This window comes from Salminus brasiliensis, chromosome 11 (assembly GCF_030463535.1).
Source record: "Salminus brasiliensis chromosome 11, fSalBra1.hap2, whole genome shotgun sequence".
In the NCBI taxonomy this organism is placed as follows: Eukaryota; Metazoa; Chordata; class Actinopteri; order Characiformes; family Bryconidae; genus Salminus; species Salminus brasiliensis.
In genome coordinates, this window is record NC_132888.1 from 16672946 (window position 1) to 16695929 (window position 22984).

The following is a 22984-nucleotide window of genomic DNA, read 5'->3' on the forward strand; positions in this document are numbered from 1 at the left end:
AAGATATTTCTTCTTAAGAATGGTTGGTGCATAAGATCCTTCATACTTTGTAAGAGTGTATAAAGCATATTTTAGTGCCATACTTTTGGACCCCATGAAAAGATAGTACACTGGGCCCCAAACTTTAACAATTCTGCCAAAATACATCTTCTAGAGGTCCTGTCAGTCACAAGCTCTTAGAATCGGCCTAACTTTCCCCCCATACGACGTCCCGGTGGATACAGAGAGAACGGAGCAGTACCACTGGTAACCATGGGGGCAGTGTAGCTGATAGTTCATGTGAAACACAAAACAACACAGAAGACAGCGTTTTAAAAGGACATGAGCCTTTATGCAGTTTTCAGGAAGATTCTGACATTCACCAATGTTTTCTTACTGGGATTTGTTCAATTTACGAGGACAGGGAGATCCATCATTATGAGAGCACAGCTGTGAACAAGCTTTCAGCTGTCTGGTGAAAAACTGCAGCACTGTGTGACATTTGTGATTTTGAGCCTCGATTGAAATCAAAGCATGCTCTTTAAACTCAAGCTGTTTCACTGCTTTGAGCATTAGGTTTGGACTTGCCATGGATGGAAGTCAAAAGTCTGACCCTCTTGCTCTCTGTCTCTCTTTTTCTCTCTCTCTCTCTTTCTCTGGGTGTGTGTTTTATCGTGATCTTGCAATGCAGCTGTTGGACCGAAGCCACGGCAGGGACTTTCTGTCATCGCCTGACATCTCAGCATTGTTCTCGGCTCTCTTGGGAGTGGGTGAGAGCGTGTGAGAGTGTGTGATGGAGGCTCTGACTGGGAGCATATTGGAGACGGTCCCTGTGTGCTAGTGACTCTAGTGTCTGCTGGACAGCTATTCTCTCTCCCGCTTCAACTTCCTCTGACTGCAGATCAGGCTTTCCTTCAGCGCTGTCAACAGCTCTACATTGGAGCAGGTTCCCTGAGGAGATGGGGAGCCATTAAAAGGCAAACTTGTTCACTTTAGAAATTGTCAAATCACACCAATATCCCAGCGTGAACCCCTTAAACCTCACCTAATCCTCAGTCTCATAACTAGATCACTTCACATATGCATTTCGTAGCAGTCACTGAATGGTGTGCAGCAGATTCTACACTGTGAAGATGAGGATGACAGTACACTTCACTAAAAAGTTTTATGCAAGGCTATTTGTTTTTATTTTAATTTAAAGCAAATGTTATGTAGAAACATTAACTTCTGATCCTGGAGGTCAGAATTTATGTACCACTTAGGGATGCACGATATTAGAAAAAATTGACATTGCAATATTTTTTCATATATGTAGAAATAAATAAAAAAAAACAGGCATTTTCATCAAATTCAAAGTCAATGATCCATCATATCTGTCCGAGCCGCCGCCCACAGGCCCAAAAAGGACTTCCGCCTTATTTAAGTTCATGTGTTCGGTATCGGCTCATGATTCATGTTCATTTGGTTCACATGTTTGACCTGGAATTGGGGGGTATTTAAGAAGCCTCAACACTGCCATTCGGTGCCGAGAATTGTATCTCTGGGACGTTTCACGAGAGGTTCTCCATACTGTAGAAGTGTGTTGAGGCCAGCTTCTGCTCAGTGTTCACGTTCAGAAGCAGGTCACCCTGCCAATCAAGTCTTCAGCGAGGCGAGGCTCGCTCACGGCCAGGATTTACTAGCAACCCACGTCTCAGCTAGGCGACCCACGCTCACTGCAGCACGCTGCGGTTCCAGGTTTGGTCGGCATAGCCGTTCTTGCTTAGTAGCTGGTCCCCCAGCTCAACCCTCAGTCCCAGGTTCGTTTTTGGTTCGCCCTATTGTTTGCCACGTCCAGGTTTTTGTTGATCACTGTCGTTTATGTTTTGCTGCTTTTTTGCCTCTTCTGCTTCCTTTGACTCGTCCCTCTGTGTCTGGCCTAGCACGCCATAACAATATCATAATATAAATAATGGACTCTGTGTATCCAAGATTGCAGTAAAATAAACAATATTGGGCAGAGACAACTCAACTATGGTAGATAAGTCAAGGAATATGAGAACAGTGCCAAGTTTTGTTTTGTATAAGCAAAAAAAAAAAACCTAGCATGACGTGTTCAATATAATTTGACATTACACCTCTGCAATGCACATATTGTGATGGCAATGCTGAATTAATTAAAACTTAAATCTATTTGTACACTGTTAAAAGTATAAGATCCTTTAGGAACTTTAGGAGGTTCTACAATTTTAAACTAGAAAGACGTTCCTCAACAGCTTCAAACTGAAGAACCTCCAAAAATTCCTCAAAGATCTTGTACTTAACAGTGGAGACCTAAATTGTGTAATGGTGTAAAAATTGGATAAAAAGGTCAGGTAAATTAGGTAAGGCAATTTAATGTAGATTACAGGGTATTGATACCAGCAGAATACCAGATCAACAATTGGGGGTCTTCTTTATTGGTTCCTTTTTTTAAGGAGGGGACTAGAGATGGGTGCTTCCTCACCCCAATCACTCAGCATGATGCTGGCCTGTGTGGGATCTATAAGCTTCAATTTGCTATTGATTCTTTCAAAACCTTCTCTAATGTCTACTTATACATACAAAACTGCATTATCTCACTACATTTGCACAAATCAGCCAGAAGTAGTTTAAAGGCCATTCAGTTGTACATCATCCAGGCCACAGTGTTTAAATTTGTGGTGTTATTAATGTCTTCTTGTGTCTGCCATTAATGAACCGTCCTCTCAGGACTGGCTGGGATTGACTGGGAAATATTAATCCCGGTAGGGGATGAGGGCTTAGCGTTCTCCTCCAAAAGTTTTTAGCTGCCCAATAATGTTGCGTATACTGTAACAGTTTTGGTATCACTACCGGCATTCCAAAAGAAAAACTGGGATTGTGTCAGCAGTTACTGTCTATTAAGGCTTAAGATTAATAACTGGATAATCAGCCTGAGGTCAAGGGGTCAAGAAAGCACTTTATACTATATGTAATTTCAGGAAGCCTTTGTATTTTTTTAGTATATGTAAAAAAATAGAATATATGAATAGAATATATAATATAATAATAAAAAGGACCGTGGCAGAAACATGACTTATTTCCCTTTGAATAGTGCCTTTAATAAGTATAATAAGTATAATAGCGTGATAATCAGTTGACTTTAATGGGTACATAACCAGTCTTAAAGTGAATGCCACCCACAGAAGCTGATTATGAGATTATTACAGCTATTATACTGTGGGTTTATGATTAGACACTTAACAAGTGTATATACAAAGAGGAAATTACATAGATTGTTTCCACAAATACATCTAGACATTGGTACCCACTGAGCCTGATGAATGCATAGATTTCTGCCTTTTTCTCTCCGAGCAGACTGAACATACGTGCGCTCTTGTTTAGACAGACTAATGATGTAAATATTGCATTCTAAACAATGCAAATATTTTCTTCTTTGAATAGACATAGTTGTTGTCACGATTCACACCACATGCTTCAAATACAGCAAAAAAAATATTTATAATGCATTTATGGACAGTAATCTCTGATTTTATTGGCCTTTCTAACCTTACCTTACACCTAAAACCTACCTGTTACTAAAGGACCACACCGGCTACAACATACGCTAGTCCTGTGTTTAACTCGCTCTGCGCCCCCACTGTTACGAAGGCGGCTTGAAAAACTACAAAGTGTTTAGTCAATAACTGAAGTGTGCAAAAAACACAATGAATCAGCCAGCAATGCAGCACTGTGGGAAATGTAGTTAATTAGCTATGGTTACCGGATTAAACGTTAGCATGTTGGCTGGCAACAAATTACTTCATTTGCATCAAGGCGCATCTGATAAAGGGTCTGACAAAGGACAGGACAGAAAAGAGCCTGGACGCTTGTCTTCCGCGGATTTTGAGGGATGGCGGGTCTAGCCGAGCCGTACTTGAAGCTCGAAGGGCTCTAGGTGCGGATCGGCTTTTGACCATTGCCATCAAGTATGGAGGGGCTGGTCCAGTCTTGGCTTTGTAGGCCAGCATCAGGGATTTGAATCTGATGCGGGCAGCAGCTACAGGAAGCCTTTGTTTACGTACCAGGCAGCCTGTTTTCCAGCCCTGTTTTTGCAAATGTATGTTTATCAGGTATCAGGTACTGACCTCTGACCATTTATGAACTTTATGGCATTATTTCAGTTGTTTTTCATGTGTCACTCAATCTAAGCTCCGACCAAAATTGCTTGCGTTGAAAGTACCCCCGCACCCCCCACCCACCCCCAACACACACAAATCCTGCATGGTTTATCTAACCCTGCAACACTTACAACAAAGGACCACACTAATAGAAGGAACATGAACAGGCCAATTGTATTCTTTCATGCATGAATTTAAAAACGCTTTTACACTAAGAGAAAACGGGGGTCTCTTTAATAGCTGAGCTTTCTGGCCTAATTTGCCAAATACAAAACAAACCCAATAGAAACTTAAGCAGCCGGAGATCCAAAACAGGAAGTGATCGTCTACCTCCCTCGCTGTACACACTATCAAAGACTCCCAGCACGGGGCAAACCCCGCTCCTCCTTACGCCTCTGATTTCAAACACTTATCTGTGTTCTACAAAGCAGCACATTGCTTATGCACAATAGCGGTGTGTGTGCCTGAAATGGCCTGCATGTGAAGTCAAGGTCTTAATCAAGCGTCCTCTGCGGAACAGCGCACAAGGGTCCACGCGAAAACACACGCGGGGAGAGTGGTCCTTCATGGCATACAAACATGAGGAAAGGTCAAGGATCTCTTCCTCATTCACAAAATAATCTCACAAATAAAACACCTATTTTTAATCAAACTGTACACCTACAGAGCGCCGCGAGCGGAGAAGGGTGAGTGGCGTCGGAGCACATGCACAATGTTAATCAGCTCCTTGTTATTCCACAATGTTCTTGACCTTTATCGAGGAGCGAACTCCTTTTTAAGCTTGATGTTCATTTATGGGTGTATTTCCTGCGAGATGTGTTTGGGAATTGGAAGACAGGCCTTGAACCAGTGTTCTTCACATTGAACTGCTCCATCTGTTTGTATCTGTATTTTACAGTCCTAAGGCAAACTTGCCTGTCCAAAACAGTGACTCTACTTTAACCCCTTAGAAGTTGTAGATACCACTGACTATAACAAAACATGTGGGGTCATTCAAGTACAAAAAGAATGGATGGACAGTGGAGATACTAAGCTTTCAACTGACTGCACATTTCTGTTAGGATATAAAAGAAAAGATATTGAATTATGATTTAAAGTTAGAACATTATGTTTATGTATGAAATATATATCTGATTCACTTTGTAAATGTAATTAAATATTGAATAAATACAGCTGCATCACTGCCTGGTTTGGGACCTGCACAGCCTCTGACCGCAAGATCCTCCAACCCATTGTGAGGACAGCTGAGAGGATCATCGGAGTCTCTCTTCCCTCCGTCATGGACATTTACACTGCATCTGCAAAGCAACCAGCATTATGGATGACTCCACCCACCCTTCACACAGACTGTTCTCCATCCTGCCATCAGGAAGAAGGTACCGCAGCATCCGGTCCAACACAACCAGACTCTATAGCAATAGCTTCTTCCCCCAAGCCATCAGACTTCTCAACTCAACTCAACTTCTGAACTGATGTCTTTTCTGCACACCCTCTCTCTCTCTCTCTCTCTCTCTCTCTCCAACCATTTACCCCAGATAAAATGGGAAGCATTTTTGCACAAAGCATTTGCACTAATAACCTTACTATCTCACTGGACTCAATATTTATTACACACTGCATAATTTGCACACTACCCCCGATTATTTATTATTCTCTGTCTGTACTGTGTTGTGTTGTGTTGCACTTGTGTTTTGTATGCACTGTGTCTGTGTTGCACCATGGTCCTGGAGGAACATTGTTTCTTTTTACTGTGTACTCTGTATGTAGTTGAAATGACAATAAAACCCACTTGACTTGACTTGACTTGATATGTAATTACAATTGAAAAGTAAGATAATTCTCAAGATTCCATTACCTAAAACACGTTTGACCCCTTAAAAAGCCTTTGAACTGCCGATGGGCCAAACATATTATGATAAACTTCTATTACCAAAGAAAAGCTCCAGCAGTTTGTACAAAGTAATAGACCTTAGAGTGTAATAAGCCTTGCTGCATTAAGGGGTCAATAGTCTCAATTAGGAAAATTGCTAAAGTGACTCTAACTGCTGAAAGACTCACATTACATAATACATTTTTAGCATGAAATGCAAAGATAAATACATAAATAAAGAAATATTTTTAGCTCAGATTTTAATATTAGTGGGTTTTTAATATCAAAGTTATAAAGTTTATTACACTAAAATCTAATGAGTTATCTTAACTTGATTAAGGAACCCAGTTGAGCTTAAATACCCCCTGAACTAAGAACAAACAATGCACTTGTTAAGTGTCACATGTTTAAATGTTGTACACTGTAGTTACTCTTTTTATGTTGACATTACACCAACAGAGATCTTCAAATGTGGACTGAATCTAGTTTCCGGTCCTGGACCAGCAATCGTGGCGAGCTTCAGCAGGAAAAGCACAAAACTGTGCAAGTGGTAACTTGCTCTAACAGCCTTCAACACTGAGGCCAGGCAGCTACACTACAATATAGGGTCCCCCTGACCACACAGAGTAAGGTGGCCTAGGAGGAATGACTACATACTGAAGGTGAGTGGGGGGGGGGGTGAAAGGGTAAGCCCAATATGCAAGAAGGTGCCAGGAATCAATAGGGAAAGGTGTGAGTTTTACACTGAGTTGCACTGCCCAAACATAAGGCACTCCCAAATGGTCTTCATATTTCATTGGAACAGCTCAGTTTATTGCAGTCAAAATAACTTAATTCAATAAATTCATCTTAACTCAAAATACACAATTGTTGGTTCTACACAAATGAAATGAGTATGTATCTCAACTGTTCATTTTTTAGCTAGTCTGTCTTAATCGGCTTACATTATCTTCCCTGTTCTCTGTGTATTAAACCTTGTTTTCTTTAAGATCAAGCTTGTAAATGTTTCACCCCTGTTGCTTCTAAAATCTTAGTTAACAAAGTCTCGCTTTAAAAATATTTGGCGCAATGCCAAGTACAGAAATATGTGATGTGAAAACACCATTTTGTACAGTACGTTTTGCTAGCATCTAAAAGGTACTTTAGCACAAAACCCTGAACCTTGTCGCATTGAAACCCATAGCATTTTTTAATGGGATGAATACTTGAAATGACTGGAATCTTAAACGGTTGTTACAGTGAGTTGAATGACTGCAACTTTTTTTTGGAAGAAGCAGAATGAGAGTAATGACTCTTTGACTCTGGTTTTGTACAACTCAAGCCAGTAGAAGTTTAATAGTCATGCATTTTAGAGATGCAACGATTCGATACTAGGATACTACTAACAAAATTAGCTGGATCAGGTATTGGATAATTAGTCTGATCCAAAGGACGGATTCATTCACAGAACCCAGTTCTCGCACTGATGGTATTCTAGATGGTATTCTTCGAACAGAAATTAGGTTCTAGGTTATAGTTTGCTTTATGAAGTAAGTGAAGTTATGATACGTCAATCCTGATGCCTTAAGTCTCTTCCAGATGGAGAGGTAAATGATTTATTAATTTAACAATGGTATCGGAACGGTATCAGGTATCGGCTGATATGCAAAGTTTAGGTATCAGTATCTGTATCGGAACAGAAAATGATGGATTGGTGCATCCCTAATTCATTTGGACATCATTCATGCAATAGTTTATAAATATGTGGTATTAATAATGGCTTCTTAAATCGTATTCTATATGTCAGTGTGTTTATAGATTGTACATGTTGTACATGTTTAGATGCAACACTAAATGCAAAAAACCTTATTGTGTGGCAATTAAGCATCTCAAATTTTACACCTTTCCTAATTTCTATTATTGCACTGGTCATGAAATGTTCACACAATGTAAGAAAAACTACAATGACAGAGGAGATTCTAGTATGTACACATCCTGCAAACATTCACAGAAAAGCACCTTTCCTTCCCTTTTTCTATTAATGAATCATCCTCACAGGACTTGGAGCTAGAAAGCCATTACAGAGAGACATGCCCATGCACACTCTTTTGTAGGTAGCTGCTGGGATTGGCTCGGAGATATTAACCTTGGGAAGGAGGGGCTGAAAACATCAGCATGTTTATTCATTTCTTTGCCGACTGCACTCGGTTGGAGACTCCAGTGGGACTGTGCATGGAATGTAGGTTCAGCAGCAGCGAAGGCCTCTTAACACAGCCACATTATCAAGCTAGTATAACATTCGCCAGTCCCTCAACAGCGGCTGAGGTAAGAGCCCTGATAACATTCAGCCTTACAAAGGGACACTGGCTATTAGTGAGATCCCATTCAGATCTCCCTGTCACAATATCCTGTCTCATTAATGGGAGCAAAGAAGTGCTCTGGGTTTTGGGGTGGGGGTGAACAAGAGGATCAAGGGATAAGGTCAGCAGAGGGAGGGTGAAAGTGAGGGAGAGGGAGAAAGGGAGAGAGAAATAGCCCACAGTTTGGAACATCCAATATAAGCTCCCTGCTGAGAGTTTTATAATTGAACACACCGACCGAAGGGACTACCATCCGAGCTGGATGGAGGATAAAATAAAACAAACAATGAACCGGACCCCGCTAAGCTGACACTGTTTGCATATCTTGACGGATCTGAATAATTCAGCACTGAGGTTGGCATGGGAAGAATATGAGATTGATATTAAGAATCGTAATGAGGAGTATCCACGCTGAAGGTCACTTCCAGAAAAAAGTGAGTGCCACTGTAGAGGACTTAGAGAGAATGAGTGTATTGGTGAATCCATATACATACAGAGTTTCCAGCTTATTAGGTGTTCTTTTATACCTACACTCATTGGCCATTTGAAGTCATCAGAAATGCCTACCATACCAAAACACTGAAATCACCTAATATTCTAATAGTCTAATATTGTGAAGATCACCCTTCTTCTGCCAAAACAGCTCTAACCCGTCGAGGCATGGACTCCACAGGACCTCTGAAAGTGGTATCTGGCACCAGGATGTTAGCAGCAGATCCTTTAAGTTCTGTAAGTTGGGAGTTACATGGTGCCTACATGGATTACATCAATGACCCTGTTTACACCTGGTCACTTCATGTGACAAGTATCTGGATTGTATTCTGATAAGATTATAGCCTCATGCATTTACACTGGGTTGTCAAATGTGTCAGTTATGCGTTAGTTAGACTGAAATCGCTGTGTGAGATGGAATATGCAAATCTGGTCTTGTGTTTGTACTGGGAGGGGCTTTAGTTGCCGAATGTGTTTACACTGCTGTAACATGTGACTCAAATGCGTCTCAGACCACCTCCTGAAGTGCATTGTACACTTGCATTTTTAAGTGGCTTGGCCTTATCCAGATATAATTATGATGCTCAAGACTGATGTGTAAACATGGTCAAAAACCCTTAGGAGGCAATTAACCCTGTGGCCGGTTCACCCCTAGCTCTTCCTTGGAGCACTATAGGTAGGTACTAACCACTGCATACCGGTAAGACGTTTAGGAGAGGATCAGATCTAGTTGTCTAGCCATTTTGGCCTACGTCAATGTCACTCAGATCCTCATGCTCGCCCATTTTTAATGCTTCCAACACATCAACTGTTGTGGTTATTTCAGCACAGCATGGTAGCATCAACAAATAGATTTACCTAATAAGCCAAAAATAAGCTTCAAAATTAAGGCTTCTTTGGAGTGATGCCATTGAGGAAACACTTTTGGTTCCATGAAAGATCTTTTAATGAATGGCACATAAAAAAAACTCAAAATTTTTTGAAAAAGTGTAAGCTCATATGTGCATGCATATACATATTTTGTACAGACTGTGTGTGTTTATATGCGGCTGCTCTTTACAACATATGTACACTTGCCTGCTCATTACCTCGCTCTTCCACACAAACTCCACTAAACTCTGGGAGCGTCATATGTCAGTAGTGAGGTGTGACGAGGCGGAGAGGCAGATGCCAGCGCATGCCCGTGGGGGCGGACAGAATCCCTATCTCAGCACTCACGGCTCGTGGCACATTGGGAAAGGCGAGCCTGTAGCAGGCAGACATGTCAGAGCAACAGGAAAACACCTGGGATTCCTGTCAACACCGGCCTGCTGTGTCATCCTCTCCTCCACTAAGCCTCTCCTAAACGACGCGCCTCTACATCAGTGGCCTTCACGTTGACATTGACCTTTCCGCCGCAATTAGCCACTTAATCAGCAATTAATTATTAATATTAGCAAAACCAACAGGGCTTAGGGTTGTTTGTCTCGCTCACCTCATTATCATCCACTAATGACCAAGCCAGCATCTCATTTCCACTCCAAAGAGGAAACCGGACGATTTGTGCTGAGATTTCAGGTGCCTGTAAAGGGCACGGAAAAATGCTGCTCAAAATACTGAGATGAAATGCTCAAAATGCAGTTCGCTAAACCACCTAAAAAACTCCCAGAGATCAGAGGTCTTCATTTGAACCACACAAAAAAAGCATTATGTATAATGAGTTGACTCGATTAGCATGTACATGTTATTTCCACATGAATGTAAAGGGGCGCTAGAATGTCAAACTGTATTTACCTTGGCTTAGCTGAATAATCAGAGTTTGTAGTACCTAGAAGTGACATACCATAAAGCTTAAACACTGTCGTCTCCTGCAGCAAACCCAAAACAGGGCTGGAAAAACATGCCAATTCCAAAACCCCAATAACTGTTTTTGCCTTGTTATATTTATGCCCCCAAAATCTCATAACTGTATATTTATGCCCCCCAAATCTTTATAAACATGACACAACTTCAGGAGAATATGGTGTTATTCATACTAGAGAGCAGCTCATCACCACCAGACCCCGCTAATTATGGAAATACAGGTTGCTTGGTGACCCCGACCTTATGACTGCAACTTTTCCTGTACCAAAGTGCACAGAAGGGGAGCTCCAACTCAGCATGCAGTTAAGTGAAAATATGGGAAGCAAACAGGGACCATTGCAAGGCTAAAAGCTAACGCCTGCCTTTTTATCACCTCTTTTTGCCATCATCCACTCCTTCTAATACCAACAGGGCTTCCTCACCTGACAACCAAATTAGAGCTACACATATGAGAAGGGAAAGTATCTGCTTACTTGTCTGGTAAGACTCAAGAAAACCAAGCAGTCTCTTTACCTTGCTAACAGCAAATCACACTGAGAGGAATGAGAGAACAACACTATCCAGTACAACTTGGGAATAATTACAGTGTTTTTGTAACTATGCAATAACTATGCAGAAATATTTGAGCTTTGAGCTTTTGCCAGTGCCATAAAGTAGCAAATAAAAGTAATTTTCCCACAAACCTTCCATTAAAAAAATCAACTACCCCGTTCACACCTGGTCAGTTCATCTGTACTGAGAATCAGGACTATATCTGGATAAGGTCAAGCCATTTAAACATGCAAGTGTGAATGCAGCCAAAACTTAATTTGCATTCAACAACCAAAACCGAAACACCAGTAATAATTCCTGTGCAATGGGTGAATTTGCATATCCCGTCCCACACAGCAAGCAGATTTCAGTCTGACTAAACAGAGACACATTTGACTATCAGTCTAAATGCATGTGGCTAAAATGTAGTCAGCATATATTCCAGATACTAGTGACATGAAGTGACCAGGTGTAAACGGGGTCAATGTGTTTCATTATGAAGCAAAGTAACAGGGTGGTAAATATCTGAGGATTTTTCACCCCAATCTAAGTCACACACTTACTATTCACACATCAATGAACAACTCACAATACTCAGTAAGTGCATTCTTATAAGTAATGGCTTACATTACAGCACTGTCTACTGAGAGAAGTAAAAAAAGCAGTTAAGGCAAGTTCTGCATTACCCAAAAATGAAAACCACTTTGCAGTGGTTTAAATGTCAGAAGAAGTGGCACCATCAGCACAGCATCATTTCCACTGTGATGGACTTCAGTGTTAATGCTGTACCTGGCCTGTGGGTGCCTTTTCAAATTAGAGCCGGAGTTCTTTGTAGTTGATAAGACACTTATCCCTGGGCATAATTTGCATTTAACAGTGATGTCCTTTTTATACATAAGAAACAAATTCAAAATTGTGCAAAAGTTTCAAGCTGTGAAGCAGGCTCCACGCCACGGGGGGGAGGCACGACGGAGTGACGGCCCCCTCAGTAGGAGTACTGTGGCCTCTCAGCTTTGCATTTCCATTTCGTTTTTGCAAGGTAACTCACCCTATGAACTGCACTCTGTAGAATTACATGGTTGCCTTAGCTGAAATAACCATTCAGACATTCCAGTTAAAGGGAACACTGACTATCAATACAGCATACATGTCTTATATATGGTCAAATATGATGTATTAACCAAGTAAATTATTTTTTTTACTATTAACAATAGACAACACTCCTCTACTAGGTTGCCATTTATATATAATTTAATAATTTAAAGCTAAATGACATCAGATGTTTTTTTAAAAGCAGAGGTTAGAATAGAAAGCTGCTAGCTCATGCACTAACATGGTGTATGTAGGTGCTATGTAAAAGGATCGCTAACGTTTGCAAATTCCTGCTCTGATTGATTCTGTTGGGTAGTATAATCTGTCCCCTGATTAGCTACAAAGCAAAGTGTAGACAAATGAGCAGTTGAGCTTCAATCTCTATACACTGATCTAATAGTCAGGCAGTTTAGATGACTCTACGATAGAGTGTGGATCTGTCCTGCCATTTCACAGAGAAATACCACACAGCACACTTATATGGCATAATGTTAGAAGGTCCCACTTCTCTAGTATAAAGGTGCCCTAGAATGGAAGACTGTATTTACCATGGCACCATGGAATTATGAGAGTCCACTATATGGATGTGACACACCATGAACCTCAAACAATGTTGTCTCCTCTTTTAAAAGCATAACCATGTAAGTATTGCAGACCCCAAAATGTACATACCCGTTACTGAAAGCCTCCTGAGACTCAATGCAGTGGCTACTTCAGGGGAATATGGAAATGAGGCCTACAAGGCTAAAAAACAGGAAGCTGGTGAAGTAACCCTAGCTGACCGTGCTAAAATCTTTTCAGCTAGTTAACCACACACCATTACACTGGGAATTTGGTAATAATCACAATGTCCCTGTTACTGCCCTAAATGCTATGCTATGCTAGGGCCGTGTTATGGAACTGTAAATAGCCATGTAAAACCACATCTGGGTTGCTTGCATTATGTTCTGTAGGACTGGTCCAGTGCAAACATATGATATTACAGTGTGACAATGGCGACCTACTAGCACACATTTTGTTTAATTGTCATGTTTTAAGGCATAAGTCTTAACAGTCAGGGTTCCCGTTCCCTTTAATAAACATTGCCTAATATCATTTGCATGAAGAAATATTAACAGCCAGTTTCATTCTAAGTGATGAAGAGATGCTGGAAATGTTACGATGAATGATGTGTACTATATGATGTAGTATGTTTGCACATAATACAAATGTCTTAAGCAGTATTTAGCTGAGTGCAGCACCACTACTTTTCTGGGAACTATCAGTGTGACTGAGCTGGCAGGCAGCTGGCTTCTGGAAAAAGTGGCACACAGTAAGATTAGTGGCACAGAGTAAGAGTACATCCTGACATACTGTTAATTACATATCAGCGTGAGGTGATATGATGGGACTTCATACCTAGAAACAAGAGTGGGGAGGGATGGAGGGAAGGGATTTGACCTTATAGAGGCAGCATACACTGGCCCCTGCTTTAATCCCATTGTGATTCCCAAAGTGTCCTTGCACAAATGAGCTGCTCTGCATGCAGGGAGGTCTGAGGCGTCTTCCACAGCTCTGCAATAATTGAAGCTCAGCTATGTGATAAGAGGCAATGCTCAGTCAATTACAACAGATACTTGTGGACGGGCTGAATCAGAGACAGTTCTAATTGGAAAACTCGAACGGGTTTGTCGGGTGCTGTTCGGCTGCGCTTTGCTCGCTCTGAGGTGAAATACATATAGGTCAAGATCTTGAATGTGTTCAGGTACAAAATGTAGGCAAAGCAATATTTATGGGGAGGCAAATTTTTTTTTTGTGTTGCCACCAAAAATAACAGCAACTACTAGTACAAAATGTACTGTCATTTTTGCTTGAAACAGGAAGCAGTCAGGTAACGCATAACATTACACCCCTATTGAATAATAATACACCCCTATATCAATAATAACAGCCTTCTATGAGGTAGAGGTCACAAATGCAGCCAACCTCAGCTTCAGCCTAGTCTTAGAAATGCAGCTAACATCTATGCTGTGGGGTTTAGCCTGCAAGTTAACTTATCTAAGCCTAGGTAGCCAGCTATGAGTCTTGCTCTTACTCCCAGCACCAGTCCTTCCACTTTGCTCAAACACTCAGTTGCTCAGGTTTTATTAACAACACTTATGTCAGTTAATCGCAGCTGCTCTGGGCTGTCTGATGCTCAGTGGAGCTGAGCTAGCTAAGCAAAGATTAGTTAAGTGGGTGGGCTACAGATTCAAGGCCATGGAGAAAACACTTAATCAAGATTTCTGTCCTTTTACCACCAGTTGATGTACCTGGCTTTCAGTCAGCCAGACTTGAATTTGTTTTTTGAGCAGATTGTCTTAACCAGCTACTCTCTCCTGATTCAGAGAAGTTTCACTCATTTATTAAGTTAATTACTCCGAATTGTGCATGGTGCTCACTTAGTCTGTGACCTGTGAGCAAACTGAACTTAGCATTTGATCATTTCTTGCTAGCTCATGCACTAACACAGTGTATGATGCTATGTAAGAGGATCTCTAAAGTTTGCGAATTCCTGCTCTGATTGATTCTGTTGGGTGGTATAATCTGTCCCCTGATTGGCTACAAAGCAAAGTGTAGTAAAATGAGCAGTTGAACTTCAATCTCTATACACTGATCTAATAGTCAGGCAGTGTAGATGACTCTACAATATAGTGTGGATCTGTCCTGCCCTAGAATGGAAAACTGTATTTACCATGGTACCATGGAATTATGAGAGTCCAGTATGTGGATGTGACACACCATGAACCTCAAACAAAGTTGTCTCCTCTTTTAAAAGCATAACCCATGTAAGTATTCCAGACCCCAAAATGTACATACCCGTTACTGAAAGACTAAATGCTATGGCTACTTCAGGGGAATATGGAAATGAGGCCTACAAGGCCTACATTTGATTATTTCTTGGTTTCTTGGTCAGGATCAGATGAGAAAACCAGGTGGATCTAGGCCCTGCGCTAGTTGCGCAGTTTGCGCTACTCCCCAACCTTGCTAATGTACATGTACATTTACTGCTACGACCTTAAAAAGCAGATTTAACTATCTTTTCTAACTATCTAACTTCATAAACATGCATATGCACACTCAGCTGGTTACCTCTTATTCTGATTAGCTCATTCTTTTGGCTTGAGCATCGTGACAAACATCACTGCTTGACTTTCTTAAGAAGGATTTCAGAGTGCGCTAATACATTCTTAACATCGAGCATCTTGCAATAAAACTCATTTGACTCGGCTCATCAGAAATAGGAGTGTGTACACTGAGCGGAGATATTTAATCCTGCTGTTTTGTCATAATTGAAAATATTCTGAACACCAAAAAGGACTTAACCGCTGGGCCACATTTGTGTTTTGTTTTTTTAGCAGAACATGATACACAGATTATTGTTCTGGTAACTTATTATTTTTGGATCAATGTTGTAGTTGCTTATTTTCTTGAAACAGGGTGATATTTTGACAGTGAACACATCGAATTACAATGGCTTCTCATTACGGGCCTTTTCAGTTACATTCCGTGTCAGTGTTATGAGTGCACGAAAAGCCTGACAGCTATTAAATCTCATGACAACAAGACGAGATGAAAAGAGATGGGATGAGATGAGTCACCACAGTGGTAGACAAACTAGCACAACCGTTTTCAGCTGAATGTTCAGTTAAAATGATCCACTTCTTGTATACAGTATCAGTGACCGTGAGCGTGTATTGGCTGTGCAGTAACATTGGCTCCTACACTCTGCACTGCAAAAACAAAACCGCTGTGCCTCTGATAACTGCAGGTCGAGTGTAATCCCAAAGCCAATATATCCTACAGTGCTAAGCAGATGCAGGCTGTTTAAGTGTCTCTGGCTGTTTGAGGTGCAGACTCGGGGGGGATGAAGGTGAGGAGAGTGGCTCTGTGAGAGGAGGAGATTAAAGAGAGAAAGCGAATGAGACTGCGAACAGGTGTGGAGGGTAGAGAAGCTGAGCCACAGGTGTTCTTCTGTTCGGCTTTCACTGCATGCCCTTGTGCTTGTTACCAACCGCAATTCACCTCTCTCTTCCATCTTCCACAGCAAAGACCCAACGCAGAATGGACAGGTTTCTTTCCCTTCCTCCCAGGCGAGGCCTATTCACTCAAGAGTTATTATGTCTGGGTAATTTCATTCTCCGTATTTTAAAGAGCTTGTGTTGTGAAAAATGTGTTTTCCTTGCTTTTTTTATTATAATAAAACAGTTTGAATTCTCTCTCCAGTCCATGTATGGAAATTAGGCCGCAAAAAATGTCTGTTTTTAATTCATTGTCTTTGTGATGTCAAAAAACCCAACACACTTAAATATATATAAATCTATTCAGCCAGCTGTTTAGTCTATAAGTTATAAGGAGGGTTCAGCCCAGGTTGCTCTTGAATGCGAGGCTGAATTGAGGCACAGTAGCAAAAAAAAAACTGTTGAATTCTCAGTTAGGAAAAAGGTTGGAAAATGGTCATGTAAAAATTAATGACTGGATTTGGTAAAAAAAAAAAAAAAAAAGTCATATGTGGACCTGGGTGGAGGGTGGTAAGAAGAAGCATATAGGAAATGGGCTCTTTCACAGCAAAACTTCTCATTCTAATTCAGAGACGCAAAAACCTTCTATCTCCACAAATGACAGCTTTACAAGAGAGAGAAAACATTCCTTCCATTGAATGAAAGCCTAATAAAACCCTTTTATTCCAAGTCATTTTAGAGCATTTCTTTTGGTTCATTCATCATGAAATTTTGACATTATGTTAAGAACAACTGCCAGATTCAAATGATGTCAAAAATAGAAAAACAGCAAAAACTGAAGTGCAAGGCTTGTGTGTGATAGTGATGATATACATGTCTACAGATCTGTCTAATCTAAGATTTCAATGCTTTGTTCTTTCAAGGCTGCATTTCAATATGGCACTGGTTGACCAGCCAGCACAACAGGCCAATTATAGTCAGACACATCAGCTGAAGATCTGAAAGTAAAAGACAAGACAAGACAGCCATATTCACCATTTGTGACATTTTTGTGACACAGATGGAATTTGGCTTCTGCTTTTAACCAATCCATGCAGTGAACATACACATACACACCAGAGAAACACACACAGTGGACAGTAAGCACACGTGCCTGGAGCGGTGGGTGCCGAGCCCGGTATACAGTATAAAATTTCCCATCATAATTTGATCAAATATGATGAGCTTGCTGTAAACATACTGTTTTAGTGCTGTTTCACCATTTGCTTAGTTTAGGGGGAAATACAAAGAAGATAACAGTAGAAATGGCAAATGTGAGCCTGTACTTGTGAGTGACATTTCAGCATCATTTCTGAATAATAGCACTTGTTTGTTCTCTAGTATCATCTGCTGAAGCACACAGAATAAAATTATCATATCCAGCAATTCTGAAAGACACTATAACTATCAGATATGTGTAATATACCTGGGTATGTTACTGGACCTCATTACTTCATTTACAAACACGCAAACATGCAGCAAAGCAAATTAGCGTGCATCATTAAAGTCAGTCTGAGTCATAAATCATACTTTCAGAATGAAACATACATGTCTCTGAGCTGAAGGGGGTGGTGGGGGGGGGGTTGTGAAACATAATTATTGGTTAATATTAGTTTTTCCTGCCTGCTGGTGCACAATGATGCAATTAGAAATCAGCAGTCGTTTTAAAGCCAGACAAAAGACAAACAAGAATTGTGTTTTTAAATGATATGATGTGATGAATTGTTTTTCTCATGACCCTGTATGACTAGAATTTCATCAACATTTAAGATACATGTCATATTATTTACTGCTGGATGTATAAGGTCACCCCTATGCCAGACAGTAAAGATAAATTTATGTGTGTTCATGTAGCCAATGGATTTGTTTTGTATATACAGATCCTGAATGTAAGCAAAATCAACTAAGGTTCCTTGTAGAGCTAAAGAATGTGAAAAATGAAACTGCTGAAAATAGCACACAGCACTGTATATGATCTGAAGACCTAAAGGGATCTCGCCTAGCTGCGAAAACCACCTCCGTAACTGATTCCTCTCACTTAAAGCTCCAGTCAGGATGATTTGCATATTGATCTTATTTCTTTCTTCTGGAGCTGCTGTGGGCATGATGGGGTTTATGTGATGCCTGTTATATTGATGTATATAGATTGAGTGGGTGACACTGATTGGTTTGCAAGCAAATTAGCTCTAAAAAACACACAATGTGGAGCTTCAAAGGGAAATCTTCACTGCTTTACATAACGCAGTGCTTCACATTTTAGGTTCCATGCCAGCCTGCATAAGTTCATGTTGGTTCACTGTGATTCCTCAAAAGTATGTATGTATGATTGTGTGTATTTACACTTGTTTTCACATGTGTTTCTTTAGGTTAGCATAAACTAGAGCTGGGCAATAAGACAGTAAACATCACAGGAGGATGGTGCTGGCTTGAGTGGTGGTTAGAGCACTGGGTTATTGATCACAGGGTTGTGGGTTCAATACCTATGCCTGCTAAGCTGCTCAAGGTCCTTGAGCAAGGCCTTTAAAGCAACACTATGTAGTCGTTTTGTTACCATCAATCATTGTGATGCTCCACTGACCTGTAATAGGGAGAATAGCGTCAATGTCGTTGCTACTCTGAGCTCAGCATGCTACCTGCACTGTGTAATCTGTATCTTTCAGCTTGTCCAGAAAAAAATATGTCCTTTAGTGGTGGCTCAAAGCACAAATTACATTTCCCAACTGGAGAGGGAGCCCAGAAGCAAGCAATGGTAATTTTCCATAGTGTTGCTTTAACTCTTTGCTCAAGGGCGCCATGGTGTGGCTGACCCTGGGGCTCTCTGGAATTCTTTTGGTGCTATATAGAATCATTTTAAAGGATTCTATAAAGAACCATGTATATGAAGAATCATTTAACCAGCATTCAGGCATTTACGTTGCTGTGGTTCTGCACAGATCCTTTGCCTTTACTAAACAACCCTTGAAGAAGCCTTTTTAAGAGTGCACACTAGCTGCTGTTGTTTACATACTCTCTATAATTGATCTAAATTTGTCTTTTTAATGGTCCACGCAGTTGTTCAGTTTTCAAGAAGTACTAATGATACCCATGATGTACTCGAAAAAAGCACACTGTGTGCTCGCACATAATTTATCATGACAAAAATAACAGAACCATACTGCCCACTCCTCCTTCCTAATGGGCTCTACAGAAACTAGGGTTCCACATGATGATGAAAAGGAGAAGCTGAACAAGTGCAAAATTATTCCACCTCCTCCTTCCGCGCACACACCTTCTCTGAGGCTTAGGGACATGCACCAGCACCTATGCAGCCATGATGGACACCTCAGCTTCGGCTGGCCTTCCTCACACAGCACTGCCCTGACACATCTGCCCATGGTTGAGTGGTCAGCAGGGCAGGGTAATCAGGAGCTACCAGCTGAATCGGAGCAGATCATCCAGGCCTGACGCACAGGCCACTGCCACACTCACAGCTCAAGGTAAACCAGCGGCCTGGGCCAGCAAAAGCGTCACGAATACACACACTGTGACCACACACACTGTCACAAATACACACAACACAGTGTGCTATTCTTATTGGAAAATGCAAGAGCCAGCGTTTATAGAACATCTCTTTAGATAAGCCTTTAGCTTGACCTTATCACATCACATCTGAGGCCACCTTTAAAATACATTTACATGTGGATGTTTTCTTTCCCTATGTGCAGTGAGAGGCCGAGAGAGAGAAACAGAGAGATAAACCATATGCCCAAGTGTGTTGTGCAAGTGTATCTGGATTCTCTTTCTAATTTGAGATCTCAGCTTGTATTACCTCTATTAAAAAGCATTTACTACAACGGGATAGTCTGGAACACCCACTTTCTCACCATGCCCAATGCCAAGCATCACCTAGAGGGTTATAAGGCTTCCCAGCACTGGGCTGTGGAGTATAAAAACTGTGTTCTCTGGAATGATGGCAGTCTTTGGGATGAGTTGGATGGTTTGTGATCCAGAACCTATCATCTAACATTAGTACTGATCTCACTAATGCTCTGGTAGCAGAATGCATTCAAATCCTCCACATTGATTTCACTGCTTTTGGAAGAAACGTGTGAGCAGGTTATGAGCTATGTAAAGCAGTGTGAAGAGAGGTGTTATGGACATAACAGTGAATTACCTTAAAATGTGTCATACCATCAAACAAGCAGACTGCAGATAACAAAAGCTCACAGCCCCACTGGAGGCAACTAAGACAAAAACACCACCTTTAATGCCACCTATTTACACTGATCAGCCACAACATTAGTACCGGTGAAGTGAAAACAGTCATTATCATTATCTTCAATTGCATCTGTCCTGGGGTTGGATATATTAGGTATCAAGTAAGCAGTCAGTCCTTGAAGTTGATTGTGTTAAAAGCACACTTTGAAAAGGGCCAAACTGTGATGGTATGCAGTGGTCAGTACCTACCAAAATGTGGTCTAAGAAAGGGACCACCTGTGAGCCAGGGACAGGGTTATGGCCACCTAAGGCTCATTGATGCAATCCATGAAGGCCCAACCTCACAAGTGACTGGACTTAAAGGATGTGCTGCGAACGTTTTGGTGCCAAATACCACAGGACACCTTCAGAGGCCTTGAATGGGTAGATCTGTCATGGTGGCACAACAGCAGAGGGACCTACTCAGTACTAGGCAGGTGGTGCTAGTGATATGGCTGATGTGTATGGACTGCTCATGGTGGTCCATGAGCCTGAACTGGATGGAGTGGAAATACAAAGTCAACGATGGCACAGTTCCTGAGGACACTTCACTATTGACCATATAGGCATTCAGACAAATCCATCAATTTTACAGCAGACAAAAATATTTCTAACTTCAATGCAATACTTTATTTCAAGTCATTTTGGGGTCATTTTCTACTGGTCAGTTCATCATGATATGTTTGTAAACAGCAATGGCCAGATTCAGATTATGTCAAAAACAGTGAAAGTGAAAAACAGCAAAATCTAGATAGAAAGGTTTTTGCATGACAGTGATGAAATATGTCTGTTGAACCATGGTCTTATGAGGCCCCTGGGAACAGGCATTCTTCCTAGAAGCCCCCGCCTTCACTTCCTCAAATACCAAGAATTACATAAATAATAAAAGGATTTAATAAAAAAGGAATCCTGCATTGCCATATTGCAACCTGCAGTCCCACGCCTGCCTATTGTTTTTGTTTGTTTGTTTGTTTATAACACTACAAAACAGGCAGTAAACAAAACCTGCATGCATGTGTTTTGGTGTGTGTTATTACTTGATGTCTGAGGGGCTTGCTTTTTTGGCTTTACATTTGCAGGATGTTCCAATATATGATATTTACCAATATTTTAATTTATAATTATATATATATATTATAATTTATATGAAACCAAAAATAAATCAACATATTTCTCATGTGTACATCTGAAGTGACCTGTCTTCAATTTTTGAGGTGTTTCGTGAGCCTCAACCACATACCCCACCCCAACCCCCAAGGACCCCTACAGGGCTCAGTACAAGGTAGGCCTTGCAAGGGTGGGGCTTCACAATAATTCACTATTCACTATACACTATTTATTTTCCAGCACGATCAGAACTGTGGGTTTACTAAATCAACCAATCAGCACCTGCAGAGATTTCCATGCACTTCAAGCCTCTGCCTTTAAATGCTTTTTGATTCGCCACTGTGAAAACATTTCATTTTCAGCAGAATCACGTTTGAGCTTTGGCCAACACACACACACACTCACTCTCTCTATCTCTCTCTCTCACACACACACCTCCTCTTTTCTCACACCTGCTGTGTGTCGATTTCCTGATAAGCGTGTTGAATAGATCAGGCTTTTTCTTCATCTCTGTACGTGTGTTGTTTTGTGTGTATGTCTGTGTGTGTGTGTATGTGTGTGTGTGTGTGTGTGTGTGTGTGGACTTTCCTTCAGCCCAGCAGCCAGCCACATCCTCAAAGCACCGAAACGAGGCTGGGGAAAGTTTCTGGGGGTTGAATATGATGACTCCTGTAAACGATAGGCTGGTCCAACAGAACCTATAAGGCTGGTTAGACGTAAGCCAGCTGCCGCGCAGTCGAGCCCCGGTATTTTACGCACGATGAGAACTGTGGTTCATTTGGCTACGGGCACCCACATGTGCAGATTCTTAGCTGGCAACAACCTAGCCGAGCTCCACACTGTCTTCCAGCTGAAGCGAATCTCAGGCAGAATCGCTGTCCAGCTTAACTGCTGTTTCCAATCAGGTTAAGGCAGGTAGGAAGAGCTATTCCAGCCTGTCAGACGGCACGACGCGTTCCAACCAAATTACGAGTCAGGAGCTGCAGTGCGGCACCAACCGTGAATATCTTAAGAGTAATATTTCGTTATGTGATTGAATATTTTATCCACGCTTGCGCTGCACGAGCTCGTCCAGCACAGTCCACAGCCATCTGCAGCCACTGGAGCTGCCCGTTCCAGGACACTACGGACTGGACAAAACGGCAAAGGCTGCGAGAAGTTCTAACGCCTTACATAAACATCTCCAACATCTCCAATATCACACAAACATCTCCTCCTTTGTAAAAACCATCCAACCAAGACCACCCACAGCTAAAGGACCATCTAGGGATGGACTACTAGCTCTGCCAGCTCGTACAGGGTCCGTTTCTATCCATA

The 22984-nt window shown here is 41.3% G+C and overlaps 1 protein-coding gene across 1 annotated transcript in view; it reads right to left on the bottom strand.

Annotated features, from left to right (window-relative positions):
- The window catches only part of rtn4rl1b (reticulon 4 receptor-like 1b), a 203930-nt gene that overhangs the window by 180284 nt on the left and 662 nt on the right, over window positions 1-22984 (bottom strand). The window lies entirely within an intron of this gene.